The sequence below is a fragment of the Ornithorhynchus anatinus genome, chromosome 16, assembly GCF_004115215.2.
Source record: "Ornithorhynchus anatinus isolate Pmale09 chromosome 16, mOrnAna1.pri.v4, whole genome shotgun sequence".
NCBI classification, from domain to species: domain Eukaryota; kingdom Metazoa; phylum Chordata; class Mammalia; order Monotremata; family Ornithorhynchidae; genus Ornithorhynchus; species Ornithorhynchus anatinus.
In genome coordinates this window covers 5,349,470-5,371,813 of record NC_041743.1, presented here as the reverse complement: position 1 = coordinate 5,371,813, position 22,344 = coordinate 5,349,470, and the positions used below count along the sequence as shown (strand labels likewise).

At 39.6% G+C, this 22,344-nt stretch overlaps 1 protein-coding gene and 2 non-coding genes across 9 annotated transcripts in view; 2 read left to right on the top strand and 1 right to left on the bottom strand.

Moving 5' to 3' along the window:
* The window catches only part of DNM3 (dynamin 3), a 328,780-nt gene that overhangs the window by 164,213 nt on the left and 142,223 nt on the right, over positions 1-22,344 (bottom strand). The gene's annotated exons all lie outside the window — the stretch shown is intronic.
* On the top strand, positions 15,505-15,622 carry MIR199 (microRNA mir-199). Its single transcript, NR_034847.1, has one exon. It is a non-coding gene; the product is annotated as a microRNA mir-199 (primary transcript).
* On the top strand, positions 21,869-21,986 carry MIR214 (microRNA mir-214). Its single transcript, NR_034846.1, has one exon. It is a non-coding gene; the product is annotated as a microRNA mir-214 (primary transcript).

Below are 22,344 nucleotides of genomic sequence, written 5' to 3'. Positions count from 1 at the left end.
AGTCACATGTAAACTCCAAATTTTGCAATGATCAAAAATACCTCTCATCTGAGAGGTTCCTGACATTGATGGATAAGAGCTGAGATCGCTGGTGAAACTCAAAACCATCAGTTCTATTTCTTCAGAGCAGCTCTCATAACTATGACCTTATAGTAGGCTTGGGAGTTCCCTATAGATGTCAGTTATCCAAACTTCCCCCGTTCTCCCTGCGGATGCCACAAGTGGGTGTACCGCTTTCTGGAATTCAAAGTCTTCGAGTAGACTTGCTTACAAGTAGCTACATGAACAGCAACCATGATGACATCTGTTCATGTCATAAACTGTGAGAGGCCCACAGTGTTAAGGGAGGTTAATGCATCCAAAAGTAGAAAAATTACACTAGTCCTAAATTTTAATGTTATTAGATTCCACCGTGGATTTTCCTTAGGAGACTGAATTAGGGCCACTTGGCGATATGAGGACAAAAATCAGCTAATAAAGGAAAATACGGAATGAGAAGCAGCACTATTTAGTGGAGAGAGCGCAGACCTCGGAGTCAGAAGGACCTGGGTTCTAATCCCGGCTCCACCACTTGTCTGCTGTGTGAACTTGGACAAATCACTTAACTTCTCTGGGCCTCAGCTACCTCATCTGTAAAATGGGGATTCATTCTGTGAGTCCACATAGAACGCGGACTGAGTCCAACCTCATTAGCTTGTATCTACCCCAGTGGTTAGTAAAGTCCCTGGCACATAGTAAGCACTTACATAGCATTTTTTTTTAAAAAAAAAAGAAAAAATAAATTCCATCCAGGATACAATTGCTAGGATTATTTAGGCATTGGAGACCACAGCTAAAACAGATTCCCAAAGAAGACAAACATCAAAGTTGGAATGTAACTAGTACCACAAATTGGAAAAGATCAAAAACTGAATATAGTAAAGTTGAGGTTGGCAAGGTATGTAGTTTAAGATGACCAGAGCCAAGCTGAAGATCTGATTAAGAAGCCCCACGTGGTTGACTCGTGGCTTGCCTAAAAGCTTCGTTGGGGAAAAAGGCTGAGAAATAAAGTTTAATCTAAACTAATCCACACATTAAGATAATGATCCAATTAACGCACTCTAGTTTCCTTAGTAGCCCAGATTAAGTTTAGGTGGAAAGAAATATATTAGAACCTTGAAGCTCTTATTGTGTTGGGTCTCGGGAGGGTGGGCAGAAACACCCATCATAGCCAATAGCAAGTTCCAGCTGTCTGACTTCCCGTCATTCTAGCCTCAGGAGAACTTGTTCCATCCCTCAAGGGGTTGGGGGTGGAGGAGTATTGCTGTTAGAAAAGCCAGCCCCCTCCCAGAAGGTTTCTAACAATTCTGAAGAGGGCAAGCACTCTGCCTGGCCAATGACTTTGCTAACATAATAATACAATAAATCATAATACATAATATAATAACATCTTACTAATATCGTCCTCTCCCAAGTGCTCGGTACAGTGCTCTGCACACAGTAATTGCTCAATAAATATGATTGACTGCCTGAATGTCCTCTAAATTGTAATAAATCTAGAAATTGTGTATTAGAAATTATTTATTTCTATGAATAATAATAATGTCGGTATTTGTTAAGCGCTTACTATGTGCCGAGCGCTGTTCTAAGCACTGGGGTAGACACAGGGGAATCAGGTTGTCCCACGTGGGGCTCACAGTCTTAATCCCCATTTTACAGATGAGGTAACTGAGGCACCGAGAAGTTAAGTGATTTGCCCACAGTCACACAGCTGACAAGTGGCCGAGCTGGGATTCGAACCCATGACCTCTGACTCCAAAGCCCGTGCTCTTTCCACTGAGCCACGCTGCTTCCCCAGGAAATGTCCGTCTCCCGTAAACTCACTGTGGGTAAGGATTGTGTCTGCCAACTCTGCTGTACTGTACACTCGCAAACACTTAGTACAGTGTTCTGCACATAGCTATCATACAGTAAATACCACAGGTGATGATGATTATGATGATGATCATTCTCTAACACAAATAAAAAGAATCAAGTATTTTTAAATCAGTAGATCATTTCACCCTACTATGTTCTTTTGCCTCCAAATGGGAAGGTTTTGCACTTTTTTTAAATGTCCATTATTACCTGGCATATGCAAAATAAACAACAACTCTGCACGACCTTGTTTGATTTTAAGAAAATAGTGAGGAAACGAGCAATTAAAGACATGCCATAGTTCACACTGAAATAAGAACGAACCAGGATTTGAATCAAAAGTTGACTAACTCTTTGTCCTGTATCTCCCCTGCAGGACATGATGTCTCTTTTTAAAAATAGAATTCCTGACAATCGGTTTAATGATGGGACGCACTCACTGAGAGATGGTCATGACTCTTGTTTGCCCAACATCAATTCCGGTGGCGGGCCATCTACCCGAAGGCTGACTCTCCAGAGAACAAAATGTTTTGATTTTCTGTGGTGGGATGTTCTAGATGCTTCATACAGCCTCCTCAGAGCTCAGAAGAGAAACAACTAGTAGTTATGCCATAACAGCAAATTATTTGTTTTTGAGAAAAAGGGACCAGTTTTTTTGATGAGATGTGATTACAAGAACACATTTTAGTCCACAAGCTACCTCTAAAAATCTGATCAGTGATGAATTTAGCAGAACTTTGATGATAAACTGACATGTTCTTGCTCCTTGCCCATGAGCCTGGCTTTCACCCCTCCTTTCCATCAATTTCCATTACTTCGGCAAAGCCTGAAACTGAAATACCAAGATGAAAGGGCAGAAGTCAATAAATAATGGCTACAGATCTCAAGTTGCTGATGACTTTCCAATTGAAGCCCTCAACATTCAAATGACTTGACTTATTTGGCTCTTTCATTAAATGCCATATATGTGAGCAAAGGGCTATAAATGCATACCCCAAAGCCCAAAACAGCCATTCACTATTAAAGCTGTTCAATGATCTATGGGCACACAGGGGGAAGTTATTAAGACCAAGATTCCCAGCCATTTTTTATCAATCATAATGACTAACACCAAGTTCCGTATCATCCATTTTAATACAGCAGTTCATTACTCATGCCCGATTTGACTAGTTGATAAAGTTTAGTTCACACAATTAACCGTTATGAAACCTTCCCTCATATCTTCATTTCCACAACTGTTTCCACAGTTAATATTTATAACTTTGGATTTGGCTGGTATCAATAGTTCATCAATACTACCTAAATCTGAGGAATTACTATGATGCTATAAGCCTCATTTATATGTACTTGAAGCAGAAAACTTTATGATCAGAATTTCTGTTTGTAACAATAGTAATAATAAATGTGTTTGTTAAGCACTTTTGTGCCAAACACTGCATTAAACGCTGGGGTAGGTGCAATACGGTCAGCTCACTCATACTTAAGACTTTACCTTCATTAGCTTAAGAAGCATTTCAAATGGTTTTCACACACTAATTTTTACAAACCAATGAAAACCATTCTCTGATGAATCAAATCAAGGTACTGTCAGAACTCTGAAATGCAATAAGCGAATAAGAGTTGAGAAGAGACTGTTTCTTCACTTGGGATAGATAACTCTTGTCCACGGCCAAGCTCGGAAGACTGAGTCAAACCACCACATCAGTGAACTCTTTAGGGAATTGGACAGCACTTAGAAGAGTTAAGGGTAATTAGCTGTGCTTCCGGGGTTAATAGGAACGTTAAACTCCCCAAGAGGGAGTGGTCAAAAAATCTTTCAAATGTCTCATCTTGGCTTTTTCAAATGCCGACTTGGGGACTGCCCCCTTACATTAGTAACTAATTTTTGGTGTTGAGCCGGTGGCTTTGGTCACTAAAATAGTCTCCGAACTCAACCCTACCAAGCAGGGCAAACCCCACAAAAAGGAGGAACGAAGCAAGGCCATGTGCTCTGTGGGAGGTAGCCGGACTGGCCCACATTTCAGCTATTCTGGAAACCAGAAGCTTAAATAAGGACCGCAAAACTTCTGGAAAGCCATGTGGGTACTGAATAAAGCACAGGACTGACAGTCACAGGACCTGGGTTCTAACCCCAACTTTGCTACTTGTCTGCTGTGGGAACTTGGGTAAATCACTCAACTTCTCTATGTCTGCGTTCCCTCATCTGTAAAATGGGGATTAAGACTGTCAGCCCCATGTGGGGCACGGACTGTTCTAACCTGGTTATCTTCTATGTACCCCAGTGCTTAGCACAGTGCCTGGAACATAGTAAGTGCTTAACAAACACCGTCTAAAAAATATTCCTTTTTAGAGATTGCTTGGGCCAATTTACCCAAGAGGTTTTCTGACACTGCCTAAAACCCTTCTAGGAAGGAAGGCAGTTCAGACTAATATGACTACCCCAAGTGCTTGGGGAACACTGAGGCAACCTCTAGATTAATTCTTTCAGAGCAATGGGTCGAGTTTCCCTCATATCTCTACTGTCTTCATTCAAGTAGATCACAATGCACTCAGGAACAGATACAAACCCATACAAATCTAGAGGATTCATTTAACCTTTCTTGGAAATCACAGCTGCAATTACCACCAGGTATTTTGGGAAATTTTCTGGCAGCTCTACATCTTTAGCAGACACCATGACAAGGAGACACCTTGCTCAGCAACCCTGAGAGGAATGCACAGCGGGAGTCCTTTTCTTCTCACGTGATGGTACTCCTGACCCCCACCCCTGTTTTTCAGGACAGGACTGGAGTTAGTAGTAGGTGTAGGGAAATGAGCCTATGTAAACTCCTTGTGAGCAGACAGAGTGCTTACCAACTGTTTTTGTACTTTCCCAAGTGCTTCATACAATGCTCTGCACACAGTTGGCACTCAAATTCCACTGATTGATTGATTCATCTGTCAGCTTCAGGGAAGCGAATAGAGGGCCTTAGGGCCGATGGTGATATAGGCCCACCAACTCCATCTCTTAGCAGTTTTCTCCTACCTGCCATTCTCCATCTCTCCGCCCCGCCTACTATTTGTAGACAGATTTGTAGACACTCACTTGTTATATGCCTCACACCTCCTAAGCCTGAGCCCAAATTCAACAAAGCTATACATTACCGAAAAGGCAATACCATATTCCTTAATAGTTTGGGTCAGGAGATAAGAGATATTCATTCAGTTCAGAGAAAACCACCGGAGACCATTTTAGGTAACCTTTAAATATCTTCTAGACTGTGAGCCCCTGGTTGGGTAGGGATTGTCTCTCTCTGTTGTTGAATTGTACTTTCCAAGAGCTTAGTACAGTGGTCTGCACACAGTAAGCACTCCATAAATGCCACTGAATTAATGAATTTCTTCGAACAAGAATATGTGCAGAACATTAGATTCAGTGGCAAACTTTCCCTTCCACAATAAATGCCCTGAATTTTTCAGTTATCAAAGAGAACCAACATTTACTTGGCGATCATATTTGAAAGATAGAATTTTCAGGGACCATGGAATCTCTGGGATGGTTGTGGGATTCTTGCAGAAATGAAAGGTGCCACTTGCTACTCACTGGCTTTTAAATAATTTAACTATTGCCCCCCTTTACCCTCCCCTCCAAAAAACCATTTTAATATCAAAAGTGATGATCACAAGGAAAAAATGCTACAGTATACTTTACCTACAGGGTGATGCTACTTAGAGGTTAACACAGTCATTATTCAAAGTCCCTGTCCAACCGAGTTGGACTTGAACCAGGGAATGTAGAGCTTCTCTCATAGGCTTCCCCAAGTTCCCAAGTATGACCTAATGGACTCAGTAAGTATTGTGAGAATGTCTCTAAATAGGAAACTATGTTCCACATTAAAACATTTCGATTACTTCATTCTGGGGCACCTGCAGGGGCCCTAGCTGAAGTTAAATAACTTATTTGGAACATGTAGTTTAAATGCTCACTACTCGATTATTTTACTACCTATTTTTTACTTGGGGAAAGGAAATATCTTTCAAGGATCTCCCGGGCCAAATATAAAGTGTTTAAAAGGTTTTCAAATGGAAAACCGAAACAGGTCTGAAACAATAGATTTTGCGGCATATGCAAAAATCTCTACTCGTCCTCTGCCGCCCCTCACACTCACACATGATTTTTCAAAAGGAATTTAATGAAACTATGTTTTTAAAAAAATTTCCTGTTGGAGGAAGCAATTTCTAGTCTAGAACCAACAACTAGAAACTTTTGCCTAGGAAACTTCTTTTCCCCTCCTTAATTATAAGGAAGCCATCAGTGGTATCTATTGAATGCTCACAATGTGCATGGCCCTATTCTGAGTGCTCGTAAGAGTGAAATTCAACAGAGTTCCATGTCCACAGGGAGCTCACAGTATAGGGGGCAGAGAGGCATTAAAATAAATCACAGATATGTACACAAGTGCTGCCGGCCTGAGGGTGGGATGAATATCAACTGCTTAAAGGGCACAGATACAAGTGTAAAGGCAACGCAGAAGGGAGTGGGAGTAGAGGAAATGAGGGCTTAGTTGGGGAAGGACTCTTGGAGGAGATGTGATTTTAATAAAGCTCTGAAGGTGGGGAAAGTGGTAGTCTGTTCTACATGAGGGGGCAGTTCCAGGCCACAGGGAGGACATGGGCAAAAGTTTAGAAAGAAAATGTCATTACAAAGCTAAACAATATTACATGTTTTCCTCGCACATTTCTTCTTCAGAGGTATGGAAGAGAGGAGACCAAGGCAAAACTTTGTTCTTTCTTATAAAATCTTATGCAGTGGGATCAGATTACTAGAATTCCAACATTCACTCACTGGGCTAGTTTTTCAAATTCTAATCCTTTAAAATTAATTTTTAAATGGTTTAACCTCTTCCTGCAAGCACAAAATGCACTGCAGAAAATATTTCAATGGAAAGCAGATTTCTATCGTAAAGTGCATTTGGCGTCCATATTTTCCCGGCAGTGGTTTCCCAGAAGACACTCATCTGAAAAAATCCTTCCTCACATGAGAATTTAGAGCAAGGACGCCCTGGCGATTTTTCATCGACTCTTACTAAAACCACCCTAAAGTGAATGAGGTACCAAAGTGAATGTGTGCAGCACTTCGCCTTCAGCCTCGGCTAAAGGTAGCTCTTGGATCCAAAAATGTGCCGGCGTCTATGGTTTTCAGTGGCAGTTACTTTTAGCGGCTCAAGTTGCAGGGGAAGAATTCCCCTGACTCTGTCCTCTGTGGTTGGACTTTCCCTCCCAAAGACATGTTCCGACGCTAAATCATAAATGCTTTCGGCTTTAGTCACTGGGATATTTGGCTTTGTTATTTTAATGAGCAGAATCACTCACAAGTGTGCGATGCGTACTTAGATATTAATCCTCCCAGAATTAACAGTCAAAGAAAATGGACGATGAGCATTCTTTATTTTTGACCCCCGTTAGCTTGATCTGTGTTAAATGTGTCTGCCAGGACATACCGAAGAACTGCATGCTGGGTAAGGTTGTCGTACTGAGTGAGAGAAGGGGGGTGTAGTCAGAGTGTTGGTTTTGAATGGAAATCTGATACACCTCAAGGAAACACTGCATATTCAGTCAAAAAGCTGTAGCAAACACATTTTAATTAATAGAACATGGTAATTCCGCATAAATGGAATCCAGGGGAAGCCGCCTCCTAAGTACATACCGGAAATCAAATCCAACACAAACAAAATAACAACCACCTCCTTAGTTTAGTCAGGCCCTTCTGACAGACCAATCTTAAACAGCTTTAGCGTGACTGGTCAGCAGATATTCATTGTTTTGTTATTTGAAAGAAAAAATGAAAATGACAATTACCCCTGTCACAACAGTAAGAAGCAAGAGATAAATTTCAACTCCCCCAGCTTCCCAGCTTAAGGCAAAACAAAGAGGACAAGTAAAGAGAAGTTGATTTTCTGGAAGCTCAGAGTAGGAAGGTGAATCCCTGTTCAGGCTTAGGGTTCCGTGAAAAGAACGGAACACGTCCATTACCTCTAGACTATCCACCGGCAGTGGAATATATTTCATTATTTCATATCTTGAAAGAAGTAGAAGGTTCAGGAAAGCAGACTTGTTCAGGAAAGCAGACTTGCATGGGCTTAGGGCTAGAACAATCCTAACAAAGAGGCGATTGATTTACAACTCCTTTGCTGGTTCTACAAAGTTGAATTCATATGCCCACCCATATAAGAAAAAAGCAGGTTCTCCCCTTCAAAGAAAGGCAGAAGGACTATTTTATAAATCCCAAATTTTCTGTCAGAGAACTGAAAATGATGCAATCAAGTTTCACAGTAGTAGATATTGCTTCAAACCTTTAGATGGAGAAGTTGCATTCTAGGAGCCCGGTACTTACCATGGATGCATTCACACAGAGGTCAAGTGGCTTCAGATAGTCTAACCGTCCTCTCTGCATTCACATTTCAAAATCTAGTAGCACTCTAGAAAAAACTGGCCACTGTCCCGAAGGCAAGCTGAATTCTCATTCACTAATAAAGCTAAGGCTAACTTCTCCTGGTAGTCCAGTGCTCTGCAAACAGTCAGGATTCAATAAATACCAATAAGACAGTTTAGTAGAAGAAAAAATGGGGCCTTTCGTACCAAGTGCTAGCATTCTCAAGTGTAAAAATGCTCCATTACACAGGACAGGAGGTAAATAATGAATGGTCATCAGTGTGGGGATAGCAGTGACTTCTCTATCACTACTAGAGTGACTCTATCAACAATTTTAATAGTGATAACAATAATAACTCTTGCCAAGTACTAAGCATCAGGGTAGATACCATACAATCAGATCAGGCAGAGTCCCTATCCGACATGAGACTCTCAGTCTAAGCAGCAAGGGGAGCAGGTATCAGAATCCCCATTTTACAGATGAGAAAACTGGAGGCACAGCGCAATTAAGCGACTAGCCCCACTGTCACACACCAGTTAAGTGGCTGAGGCAGGATTAGAACTCAGGTCCTCTGCGCTTTCTGCTACGTCATGGTCAGCTGACAAATGACTTTATACCCAACCCTATGAGATACCTATAAATCTCTAGCAAGAGTCCACCACTAATCAATGCAACAAATCAGGACTAAAAATGCACTTAAATTACCATGAGTCATTGTTATGAACATTATCTGATTTTGCAAGTCATTTCCCATACTCTAGCTATGAAAAATCTAATGGTACAAAGGTAACTAAAATTTGGGATCATCTTTTGAAAATGTAGTTGGTTTACGTACATGGCAATATTTGAAAAAGTTTCATCTACGGCCCATTTTAACAAACTTTATTTTTGACAAGGCTGCTCCACTACAAGATTATATCTGGGCACACAAAATACAAGCAAATATGTGCAATGGCAATTTGTTTTGGAAGAATGAGTGTTTTTGCCTATTATTAGTAATGTAGAGAAGCAGCGTGGCTCAGTGGAAAGAGCACGGGCTTTGGAGTCAGAGGTCATGGGTTCGAATCCCAGCTCTGCCACTTGTCAGCTGTGTGACTTTGGGCAAGTCACTTAACTTCTCGGTGCCTCAGTTACCTCATCTGTAAAATGGGGATTAAGACTGTGAGCCCCACGTGGGACAACCTGATTCCCCTGTGTCTACCCCAGCGCTTAGAACAGTGCTCGGCACATAGTAAGCGCTTAACAAATACCAACATTATTATTATTATTATTATTATTAATGTAATTCAGGGTGCAAGAAGGAGGAACAAGCTCTATAAGAGGAAAAGATTCACGTTAGCAATCTGCAATAAGGGACATTTAAATCATGTAAACACATTAGGCAATGTTTATATATATATATATATAAAATATACTGGGTAAGTAAATATGCTTGTGCATGTTCTCATAATGTCAGGGCAGTCACTGAAGTCTTGAAGGGGTCAGAAGGGTCAAAACAGACAACTATAACATGTACAAATAAACAGAGGACAATATAAGATCCATCAGTTGAGTCTGATGTGAAGTAAAAAAGACACTTTAAGATCTAAAAAGTATCTAAAAATGCATTTAAAATTTCTTTATCAATTTAAACATGTAAGTGGTATAAAACATCTTTTCTCTACCTATATTCCAGATTCTCTATTTTTTTTCCCCAAAGTATTGTTGAGCAGGAAAATGTAGTTGTTTATATAAAATCTACTGGGGAAGGGAGGAGGGGACCTCATGATTTTAACAGTCTAAAGGACAGCGAGGTATTCTCTTATGTGACAATCTATTTAAAAACCTAAGAGAATACCGTTTATCTAGACTGTAAGCTCATTCATTCATTCAATCATATTTATTGAGCGCTTACTATGTGCAGAGCACTTTATTAAGCGCTTGGAGTGTACAATTCGGCAACAGATAGAGACAGTCCCTGCCCAACAATGGGCTCACAGTGTAAGCTCATTGTGGGCAGGGGATGGATCTACCAACTCTGATGTATTATATTCTCCCAAGCTACTAGTACAGTGCTCTGCCTAAACACTTAGTAAATACCATTGATCGATTGACACATTTGCAAATCCTCATGTCAAAGTCTTCCAGCTTTGATATGCGTCGTGAATAGGAAATGACCAAAGCAGACCAATCAGGAAAAAGTTGGGATTGAAAGCTTTACATTGCTCCAAATGGCATACCAAGTTATGTCATCAGCCTCTAAAATGGCATTTTTGCATATGAATTCAAAAATTGGGGGTGAAAGAGTTAAGCTTCCCCAATTTTTCCCAGAGGAAAAATGCTTTTGTTCCATATGCAACCCCAGAGAGGACATGTAACTCCTGTGCCCCCACATATAGTGGCTGAAAGTTAACTGATGTAAATGGCACCTACTGAATTTTTAGGCTGAAAGATTAGATGCGCGCTTTCCATTTCGGAACAACACTAAGAAAGTAAAAGCTCTGTTGGATGCCAAAAGGCGTTAAGAGGAACTTGGAGGGACATCCCATAGCCCCTGTGCGAGTGGACTAGTGTTGCTTTTAAAGTCTGATTGCAAAATGGAATTCACTTGGAGAACATTAGTGCATAGCATTCTGATGACGCTCATTAGCTTTTGAGGGTTGAGGCAGCCGGTGGACTGGATTCCTGGTCACTTTCACTTGAAACCTGTCAGAAAAGGCCAGGAGCAATTTGCTGCCTCCCCCTTTCACTTGCCCTCCCCAAAGGGTTCCAGGCATTATTGTAAAAACTGCTCTCGAGACATAAATCACATATTTACTGCTTTATGACTGGTATGTGACAGAGCCAAAGATTTTCAAGATTTGCCTTCCGTGTGTATTACGTTACTGAAATGTAGAAATAGCTGCAGTGCAAAATGTTGCCAGACAAAACCCACCAAAGAAGCAATAATATCTTTCTCAATTGATGTGAAGAATGTACAAAACAGATCTAATGTTCCGGTAAGACTTGATTTCTAGTTTAAAACTCAGCCGTGAAAATCCCTGGGGGAAGGAGCACCTTTAGAAAGTATACACATTATTTTAAAATATCCCTGGTTATGGATCTCTTCTATAATCTTTGCTTTTTTGCAAAAGTTTTTTAAGTATCATAAAATGTGTTTATTGGGTTTTTTTGTGGACTTTAGGGAACTGAGAGAAATGCTAAGTCTAATTTCTGGTGGGGTTTCTCCTCAACATTATCATTTCCAATGCAGCAGAACTCTGCTGAGGGAAAATCAGAGACTTGAAGAAAATCATTTGTTTGGCAGGGCTGAGCTGTGGAGGAGGAGAAGGAGGAGGAGGAGGAGGAGGAGGAGGAGGAGGAGGAGGAGGAGGAGGAGGAGGAGGAGGAGGAGGAGGAGGAGGAGGAGGAGAGGGAATCCGTATGGGGCAACACATAACGTTTGGATTAAATTAAAGGATGGCAGAGTTTTAGTGTGGAAGTCTATTTCAGGGTGAGAAAAAAAGGAAACTCAGGAGCAATAACAGCATTCCCCACTCAGTATAATGCTGACATAAGTGGGCGCTATCTGCACTAGTTTGTAAATGAACTGATGTCAGCTAGATTTGTATCTCAACCGTGCATCGAAAAAAAGCAACTAAGGAAACACACAGCTAAATTAGATCCTGCTTTTCACGCAGGATTATGTGTCAGATATCTACCCAGGATGCCTCCAACTGATTAGAAGGACAAAAATAAGCAAGTAAATATGGTTGGCCTGATGTTGGCATTCCAGTAAGAATAATATAACCTGATGCCGGGCTGCAAAGAACATTCTGGAGTGCACTAGGCATGAGCAATTGTTAAAATATTAGTTCCACGATAAGGTTTTTTTTTAATTAAAGAAAAACACAGGTTATCTTCAATATTTGATTATCCTGGTGTAGGCCCAGAAGTTTGTGTAGTGCCTAGAATGGAAATAGCCCTCCCAGACTGGATAACAACAAAGGCTAAACTTTGACTGAATCTCTAAAGAATTGTAAATGCCTTATACCATCAGGTTGGACAAGCACCCTTCTATTCTTCTAAAAAAGAAACATGGGCCCAGATCAATTTGTCCTTTGGGTCTGACAGTATATGTCTTACACGGAGATGCAACGACTTCAAGTTCTTGGATTTAACCAACTACCAATCACTGCTTGTCGCCATCGGAGGCAGGTATTTCTCCAGACAATAGAATCTCTCAAATGAGCATCCGTACAAGCTTGCAGGCATGTAACCAATATGGTTTTAACGGGATCCAACTGTCAAATGAGTTTTTGACTTGGACCATATCGCATGCACCTTTGTGGGGGAAGACTGCCAATACGGTTTTCACCTTCTTCATTCACTGGTATATTAAAGCACATCAAATATTGCTCATGGAATGACAGAGCCATCTCCCTTATTTTGGCTGTAGAAACCTAAGGGTTACTTTAAGAGTACGTTGGGCTAGGTATCTCTCATCCATAACGCATAAATCTTAGAAGATAAAATTCTTCTGGATTAGGAACTCTATCACCATCATGGGCTACTTTGTTTTGCAGCATCTAACCCACTGTAGGTACCCTACTAATGATGATGGATAAGAGGTTCGACTTACAAGTATAGAACTAGAAAACATGTCTTGCGCTTTTAACTAGACTGACGTCCAAGATTATTTACAGATACAGAATCACTGAAGACAAGGGATAACTTTCGTCAATTCCACGATCATATGTGAATTCATATTTTGACCAAGAGATAACCCATAATCCAGATTGGCATAGAGACCCGAATGAACATACGAGTGCGAAGATATATGCATCGGTCCAACCTGTTACAGCCCTCTCTACAGAGAGCTCCATTAAAAAGAAAAGAAAGGGCATAGCTCAGTATAAATTCAGCTGCCTACTACCTTCGTGGCGAATGACTACTTCGTGAACCTTCTATTTGCAATACACAGCCCCTTTCATTCAGGCACCATAAAGCACTCTCCACACAGGCAGCGGATACTATCTCAATTTTACAGATGCATAAACCAAGGTGCAGAGAAGCAGTTTACCATTGCCACCTTTGATTTACCTTCCCCAAAGATTTCCAAGTATTTCCCATTAATAAAAAAAGGAGCGGTCAGGGTGGGTTGGGGAGTTACACAAATCTGTGGCAGAACCAAAACCAAAAACTCGAGTTTCCCAACTCCCAGTACTTACTAGTTCTAGCTTCTGCCCTTTCCCATGCAACTTTAAGGTTAGGCATTTAAACCTTTTGGGGACAGAGTCGCGATTCACTGCCGAGAAAGATTTTCTGCCCTATTTTACTTTGCTTGCATTTTGCCAATAGTGTGGAACCAGGAGTAGAAGGAAAAAGGAATGGGGCAAAACTGGAATAATTTTATGCTCAAATGTTGTGCTAATCAATCCTTTAGTAATATGCAGAGAGCCACAGGTAATTTAGTTTATTTGAAATGACTTTTCTAATTTTAATTATCTGTGTCATTTCCATTTGGGGGTTCAAATATTTTTCCTGACCTACAGTGCAGTTAACTCTTACACCGTAAATGATTCGGTGCTTAAATCCTCAAAAACAGACCCATATCCTACCACCACCAATGCATTTATGGGAAATTCTGAACTACACAAACTTTTTTATAAATGACATTTGTAACTCTTGATGATTCTTTTATTTCGGAGAAAGTATTTCATGATGTAGCAAAGCAGTTTCGCAGACCAATAAACACATGAGAATGGGTAGATTTTTTTTTTCAAATCAAACGGTTCTTTGGAAAGAAGGCAGAAAAAGGCAACCTGTATGTTTAGAGTTCTCTAAAAAAAGAATGGGGTTTAGTAATGAAGAACTACTTGGAAACTTTTGAACATTTTGAATCGAAAGGCCGACTCATTTAGATATACCTTGGAAATGTGAACTTTCATCAAAAGTCTTGGGGAGAGGAAAAAGCAGAGAAGTCGCCACATTCTGAATGTTCAAAAGGCAGCCACAGAAGAGTGAGAGTGGATGCCAGGGTGAGGAGAGATCTGAAATCTATGGTCAAGTCACATGGGGCAGATTTCTCTAGATCTGTTAACTATCAAAGATAAAATTTAGCAGTAGAATAATGCCATCTAGTATTATCAAAATTAAAATATTAAAACAGAGTCAGCGGTTCTGGTGAAAAACAGTGCCCAGCTTAATGGCACCAATCTACCAGAAGCAATTTATTATGACACCAGAAATAGCTATTTTCACAGTGGATGCACGAAATGAAAACTTTAAAGCTTCTTTAAGTCTTGAGCTATAGCAAAGTACTCCGTCAGCCAGCCAAAATAGCTGAGGGGAAATAGGAAGGCCACATGTGGAACTAATTACTCATGTAGAGGCCATGACAAAGAACATTTCTCCAGACTTTTCATGGGGGCTTCACTTTCAGGAAGTAGCTATAATTACTGTTCAAGTCTAGAGCGGCCTGCATGCCACTGACAGCTCCAACGGAGGAGGAGGAGGAGGAGGAGGAGGAGGGAATGAGGGAAAATGAACTGATTTGCCCTTTTCTGGGAGTAAAATATCACAAAACAAAATGCCACAAGAAGCCTCAAAAAGGTTCCAAATGAGTACTGACTTAGGGCATTCAACTTTTGGGGTTGGATGGGTTGCAGGGGGAGAGGAGGAGAGGAAAAGAACCTTTTTCTTTCCCCCACCCTTCTTCAAATTAGTTTTCCAGCATGAAGTGAACAGCAAATTTGTGCTTCTACATCAACTCACTTTCAGTTGGCTGCAGCAAACTGTACATCTTGACTCCTTTTTACAGCTTTTCCATACTGGGGCCCACTTCCTGCCCAGTTGAGGAAAAAAATCTGGCCTGAAGATGAAATGACTGCTTAACATTACACTAAAACATCTGGTACCATTTTATGCACAGACCCATGTCTGAGAGCAGGCGATTCTAGCGGTCTCTCCAGCGGCACAGTGCATACCCAAACCTCCCTAGGGTGACATCATCCCATATATGGACTCTCAGACCCAGCCCTCCCCCTTTTCCTGGTCCTAAATTCATTGCCAGATCCCCAGTCTGCTGCAAATGTGCCACGTCAAGACTGGAAATCACAGCACTTCAGTGTGTTTCAGTCAGTGCTGCAGAGTTCGAGGGAAAGCTGAGCGCAAAAACCCCGATGCAGGAAGGGAAGCTTTTCCCAAAGACTAAAAGAGGATTTAAAATAAATAAATAGAAGCGTCCGGAGATCCTGCTCCGTCGCCCCAGTGTTCAGACTACCTGTTCAGGACAATGCTGTTGTACAGTAGTCTGCACATTGGTTAGACTGGGCAAGGGAAAGCGGCGAAATGGACTTTTGGGGGACGCAAGTTGCTATTGCCAAGGAGAAGACAGTTGTTGCTCCTTTTTCAGATCTCATATCCAGTATTTTTCTTCACAGGTTTTGCACACTAGGGAATAAGGAACGCTAAAGGGACACTGGAAAAGGAGGACTTCAGACTTGTGCTGGGGAAGACCTTCGGGTAAGGCCTACTTTGGAAGAACACCTGGCCTATGACCTGGCGAACCTAGGTGACCCTTCGTTCTTCCAATCATCGCCGCAAGAAAGATGGAGCTCTGATGGTTTACTTAAAACGTTTGCAAGAAAAGGAGAGGTATATATATATACGTACATATATATATATATTATTCAGTGAGGGGTAAATGTGTGTTTTATGGAAGTCTATGGAGATATATGTGATTGGGACATTTTAAGGTCATTTATTTTAGAAAATAAAATATTTTCCCCTCCAAAGTGAAATCATCGTAAATTGCTATTATCACTTAGGAATAATCTAGAAGGTTTTTTTTTTAATTAAGTTGAAGATGCAAAAACCTGAGGAGAATAAGTGTGAGTAAAAATTCTTACCACCTCTGGGTTGGATTGGCTTAGTCCAAATGTAAAGTGTAGTTCCCATTCAAATTTTCTAAAATGAGGGATGGGAAATACACTTCTGAAACTTGCTGAAAAAAAACAATAGTTCGATTAGTCATCATATTGCTAAAAACGGAATTGTGGGGGAAGATATTCTAACATTTACTTAGAGCAAATGTAAATGAAGAAACATATATAAACATTATAGTAATAAAAAGTGACTAACAATAAAAAGAGTTTGACAATTTTTTTTTTGCAAAGTAGAAAGTTAAAAAGTAGAAAGAGAATAGAAAGTAGAAAGAACTTGCCCTGAAAAGACCACCAAAACCAAGTGGACTGAGTGGGCAATCTACTTAGTAAATGAAAATAGTAATTTTGAGCGCCTCAGTCTACATCTGTGCAGGATGAATGAGGGAGTATTTGATTGCTGCTCATCAGCTGAGCCCTCCTGTCTATATTTTATACTGCGGCTATTCCTCTGAGCCTTTCAAATGATAAGTTACTTTGTCTAGAATCCCAATGATAAAAAAGGAATATGAAAACGAATGCAGAAGTTTTCTTTGGTGAATTTCCAGCTGCCCTGGAAAGGAGAGGAAGAGGAGGGAGGTGGTGGGGGTGGAAGGGAAGAGAGCCCTCAAGCTGAATGAAATCCCCATGGAGAGAATAATACCGAAAGTCTGGGCTGCAATATGATACTAGCTGAACTTCAGATTCAGCTCCCTTAAAGTTAACACTGGTAACAAAACTACTGCAGCTTAATACCAACCCCCTACCCCTAAGGGGAAAGGTCCCCCAAAAGGTCCCAAAACTCTTCTATAATGAACTGACATTTGCACCCTTGAAATTAGAATAGCTGTACAATTTCTATACTTTTTGTGCGTTAGAACCTTAACAAATACCCCTAGAGAATCTAAGTTCAGAAATAGACAGAATTTGCCATGCATTTAACTAAAAAAAATTCATTTGCCTCCTCTCTGGGCTCTGGAATACCATGATCCTTTCAGGAGTATTACCCTACTACTAATATTTCCACATAGGCCATCAGGCAACTCATGTAGAGAGAATGTGTCTCTAATGCTTCCTCTTACCCACCCAAAGGTTTCTAGATCAAGTATATTTTTCCCTCCCTTTTTTGATGTGTCCTCTGGTTAGATTACACAATAGTGATGTGATGTTGTTGTTAAAATGGTTACTTCTATATTGACCGTTGATGATTGCGCAAAACATTTTTTTCTGAACTTTTACTATCAAGTCAAATAATATTTTCAGGGTCTGGAAAACCTCATTTTTATGTAGAGTTAGGAATGCCCGCCATGACAATTACTATAGGAGAAAAAAGGAATAACAGAATTTTACAGTGTTTTTTTTCAGATTTCCTTAATTTGTTACGCTCTACTGTGTGAAAGTGGTTTTTATCATCAACATTTTTTATATCCTGGAAATCTTATTTATTTTATGGTGGTTTTAGAGAGGCCAAAAACGATGTCTGGGTTTTAGAATCTTCCACACTACTAAAACTATCACACCGAGTTTTGACTTCCAAATCAGAATTGCAATTGGCAAGGTGCTAGTTGCTATTAAACCCACTTCTTGGAATATTTGGTAATTAACTGTGCAATTTATTTGGGCCCTAATATTTCCTTCCTTCACAGCCACGTGAATAACAGATCCAATACTAGAATGCTATCTCGTGAAGCCATTATTGTTATAAAATGAAAAGAACTAGAAACTACTTCTCTTAATTAGAAAAGGAAGTTAACTAGCATGTGGGAATGGGGTAGTTTCACCCCTGGTCCATCAGGAGCGTCAATCTTTACATTAAATGACCTCTGTTTTTAGGAAGCTAACCCCCATGCTTCCTCTGTCTATTTACTCTCCTCCTGCTTACTTTTCATCTGGAGGCTGAAAGGAATTTCATCCTAAGCATGAATTTAACTAAAAGGGAGGGAGACTGAAATATGCAAGAAGAGATAAGAGGAGAAAGAATATGTTGGCAAGAAATAGCAAGGAAATTCTAATATACACAGGGAGAAGAAAGCCACTTATTTCTAAAAACCTATCCTTTGTTACAAATGGTTTAACAAAAGGAGGGTTGGTATTGGGTTTTCAAATTTTATGGCATTTTATTTAATATAAATCTCTACTGAATGTAGTTGAGGCTTAGTAAATGCACATATCATGCATACATTCGTTGGAATACACCATTAAGCTTGTCTACATTTCCACCTCCCGCCAAAAGTTTGGAGGTGAAATATAAGGTGATGAGATGACTTTAAAAGCAGATAAAATATTTTATTGGAAGACAATGTATGAATGAATTTCTAGCCTGACTAACCAACAGTACCAGCACTGCAAATCTTTAAATTTGGTGGGGAGTACAAGCTGAGAAAAATCAAGTAAAGCATCTTCCCAGAGACAAGAGAATTATTAGGGACCAACTATCGTCATAGAAATGAAATGCATTTTTAGTTATGATGCCAGCAGTGCCCGTTGAGTAACATTATATAGATGTTTAAGGGAATTTTTCTCTCCCATCTTGGAGGAGGGGTGATTCAGAATTTTAATTTAAAGAACAATGTTCCTTAATTCAGAGAGCAATGTAATGGTCCCTTAATTTTTTGTAGCATACAAAAAAAGAAATCACTAGGCCTCAGAAACAAAGGAACACAGCTTACCAGAGGAAGAAATCCGCTGATCTTTTTTATGCCTTAACTCATTAAGTTTGAAGTTCATCCATGGTATTCAGGATATCGGGCCTGGCTAATGTGTTTATATTTTAAAAGGTCTAAAATATACTACTCACCCCTATCTCCCTCTTTCAGACCACCCAAGTATTTCGGCTCTGTGGGGAAATGCCTTAAGCAGAAAACTCTAGATTGTAGTGCTTTTTTCATTTCTGACTGAGCGTTTTAAATTAAATAAGGAAAGAGAAGCTAAGAGATCACTTTGGTAATGTAGAAAAATAAGGTAAAGGAACCCATTCATTCATTTCCTGCTAGACCCCATCACACTGCAACAAAATATTCCCCGTTAGGTAATATCTTGTCTAGAAGAATGACCCTTCTTCTTTTCTCCTTAAAATGTACAACCTCCACTCTCCTTCCTTTCCGCAGTGCTCTAACTACAAGTATATCGCCTAGAAAACTCAACTTCAAATAACATCAGGGTCAGGCTTTCACCCTCAAAAGACAGGAAATTCCTGATTTAAGATGGAAATTCTCTTCTTAATTCAAGCCACTGGGCCTTGGTACTGCAGCTTATCTGAAAATATAGGTTCACCTATATGACGAGGCCTCTAGATAGAAAACATTATCCATTGTTCTAAGTAAGTCTAAATGAAGAAGCAAATCTTAACCCTAACCGGAAAAGGCCGGTTTCTTAGGGTAACTTTAATATAGTTCTGCTTTGTACGTATACATACAGCTCAAGAAGTTAAAACAGTTCAAATCTTTTTCATGTTTCTTTTCTCAAGATCAAGACACACAAGCTCCAAAAGGTGATCCAAAGAAGTGAATCAAAAGGCCAGCATTACACTAAGGAGTTTATTAAATCAATATAGGTAACTTTCTTTTAAGAGCCTAACATAAAAAGAAATATTTCATTTTGTTTTTATTTAACTATAGGAAAAAAAGGTGTTAGAAAGTCAGATTCATTCTGTACCAACAAGTCAGGAAGGAGAACTTAAACATCTTTAAACCCATAAATACAATTGCAAATTAAGCATTCCAATTATCCCTTGCAGGATCCTACCTGTGGACCAAACATCATAAAACTTATGTAAGGACAAACCTCTATATCGATTTGTCTTCTGCCTTAAAAAAAAAGTGTTTCCTGCAAAATAATTACAGTCATTTTTCTACATTATACTAGGATGGTTTATGAAAATGTCTACTTAGTACATTGCGCTACAGGTTCTCAGGCGCTTCATTCATGGTACAGAAGGGCAAAATATTTCTGGATCTCCAATAGGTCCTCTTTTTTGGGGAGGCGAGGGAAGGGCTGCAACATTCACCTAAGTGAAAGGCTAATCCAAGTGAAATTAGCAATAAGGAAAAAGAATGCCAAGCTACGCTGAATGGCTTTCATTATTTTTAAATTACCTAAATTGAACTAATCAATCCATGATTCCTTTTGTTCTCTTTAACTAATGCTGTGTGCATGGTTGTGGCAAAATGAAATTTTATAGTACTTGGTTCTTCTAACTTCTTTCAAGATTGTTAAAATTTAAAAGGTGGCTAAATTCATTTCTTTAAAATTTTGTGAAACATTTTTATTTTGCTGGTGCTGGGGCAGAACCACTAATACTATACTGGGACTTTAACAAATAAAGAACATTCAATTTATTTACAATTTACAAACCTCATTAAATACCAAATTTCCAGGTGTGTAGGAAATTGCAATTTACACATTTCAAAACTATTCTGTCACTAACAAATGTGCCTCCTTGAGCTAAGTAATTTCACAGGTCAAGAGCTAAAAGAACTTGAACTTTTTAATATTTAAAAAGACAACTTTTTTTTAAAAAAGCACTTGAAAATTTTCTACTTTGCCTTTGAGAAATCTGATCCTTACATGATAAATCCTGTTTACTGTATAGTTGAGAGATTTGCTTTTCATTTAAAAAGAGAAGGAAACATGTTAAGAAGAGTTATAGAATGTAGTGAGTTTTATGGCAGTGTTATTCAGCATAGTTTTTTTTAAGAAAATTCTACTTCACACATGCTGGAAGTGCAGAAAATCGAAAGTGTTTTGTTGTTTTGTTTTTCAAAAACCATATTTTAAATTACAGGGTCTTTTGGGGGTCTAAGGTCCTGTTTTATGTTAAGAAAACAAGGGCAGCACTAGCAATTTTCAAAATACATTTCAACTTCCCTATTTATGAAGAGAGTGCTTGTTTACATACTTTTGATTTATGGCATACTCTGCAGTTAATCGAAAGAATCATAATTTAAGCCCAAGGCCACTCTTTTATTTGGTTTGAGCATCGATTTGGAAAGTTTGCATTTCAAGGGAAATAAGAAATTAAAATCACTTGCTGGAGCTTAGCAAAATATTGGTAAAATGTGTTCCTTTGGCAAGTCCTAGTGTAAATCTGTCAGATACCAAAGTAAGGCCTATTTAGTTGCCAAAGAGTCACTGCTCTTGAGACACGTCGGAAAAGGCGGCTTCTTCCACCTATGCGACAATTTTCTTTTTCGCGGCAAGGCAATGTTATTCCTGTTCTCCTAAACGACATGTATAAACACATCTTTATCTTGAACTTCAGCATTCAAATATCCACTGTTTACAAGAAGAGTAAAAACATCTGGTTCAATTACTCGCACTGTGAGTGCATGTGGGCAAACTGTTGCATGAGTTGGATTTAAAAATAAACCATGTGTCTAGTCTTTTTTCTTCTTCCCTCCTTTTTTCCAGTTTTCAATACAAGTGTTCTGTTAGTGACATCCACGTTGGTACATTTAGAGCCAATGTATATGTTGACTTGCAAAAAAAAAAAATAAAATCCAATGTCATACTTGTTCCATAATTCCATAATGTTTTAAGGTTTAATTTGTTGTGTGTTTTCCTCCCCTTCCTTACCAAAAAAAAAAAAATAAAAGAAAATAAAGAAAAAAGTCCCCCAATCTGGATTGGTCTAAACCGATTGTATCGGCCCCTGAGCAGAGGAACTCTGATGGAACCATGGGACTGGCTGGACGGAGTTGTCACGTGTCTGCCTGTCTACACTTGCTGTGCAGAACATCCTCTCACCTGTACAGCAGGCACAGACAGGCAGTCACATGACAACCCAGCCTGACTGACAACCAGCCAGTGAAGGCGGCTCTTCTCAAACCATAGCATCTACACCAAGAGCTACAACCCAAAAATAAAAAGGGGACGGGAAGGTTGAGGGCGAGGGAGGAGGTGCTATTTGGGAATGTCAGCCTGTTGGTTCGATGCTTAAACCGTGTATATGATTATTATCATCTTGATTTAATTTCGTTAGAGCATCAAAACCCACCCAGAGTTGAGTGAGTGGTGCCTATAAAATATAATAAAACCCATTTCTGAAATTTTTCCTGTGCTTTTTATAGTACTCTTTTTCTAGTTGTTATGATTAATGCACTAACTCTGTTTTTGGTGTTTTTTTTTTGCGAACTGTTTTGCGGCACCCTTGTG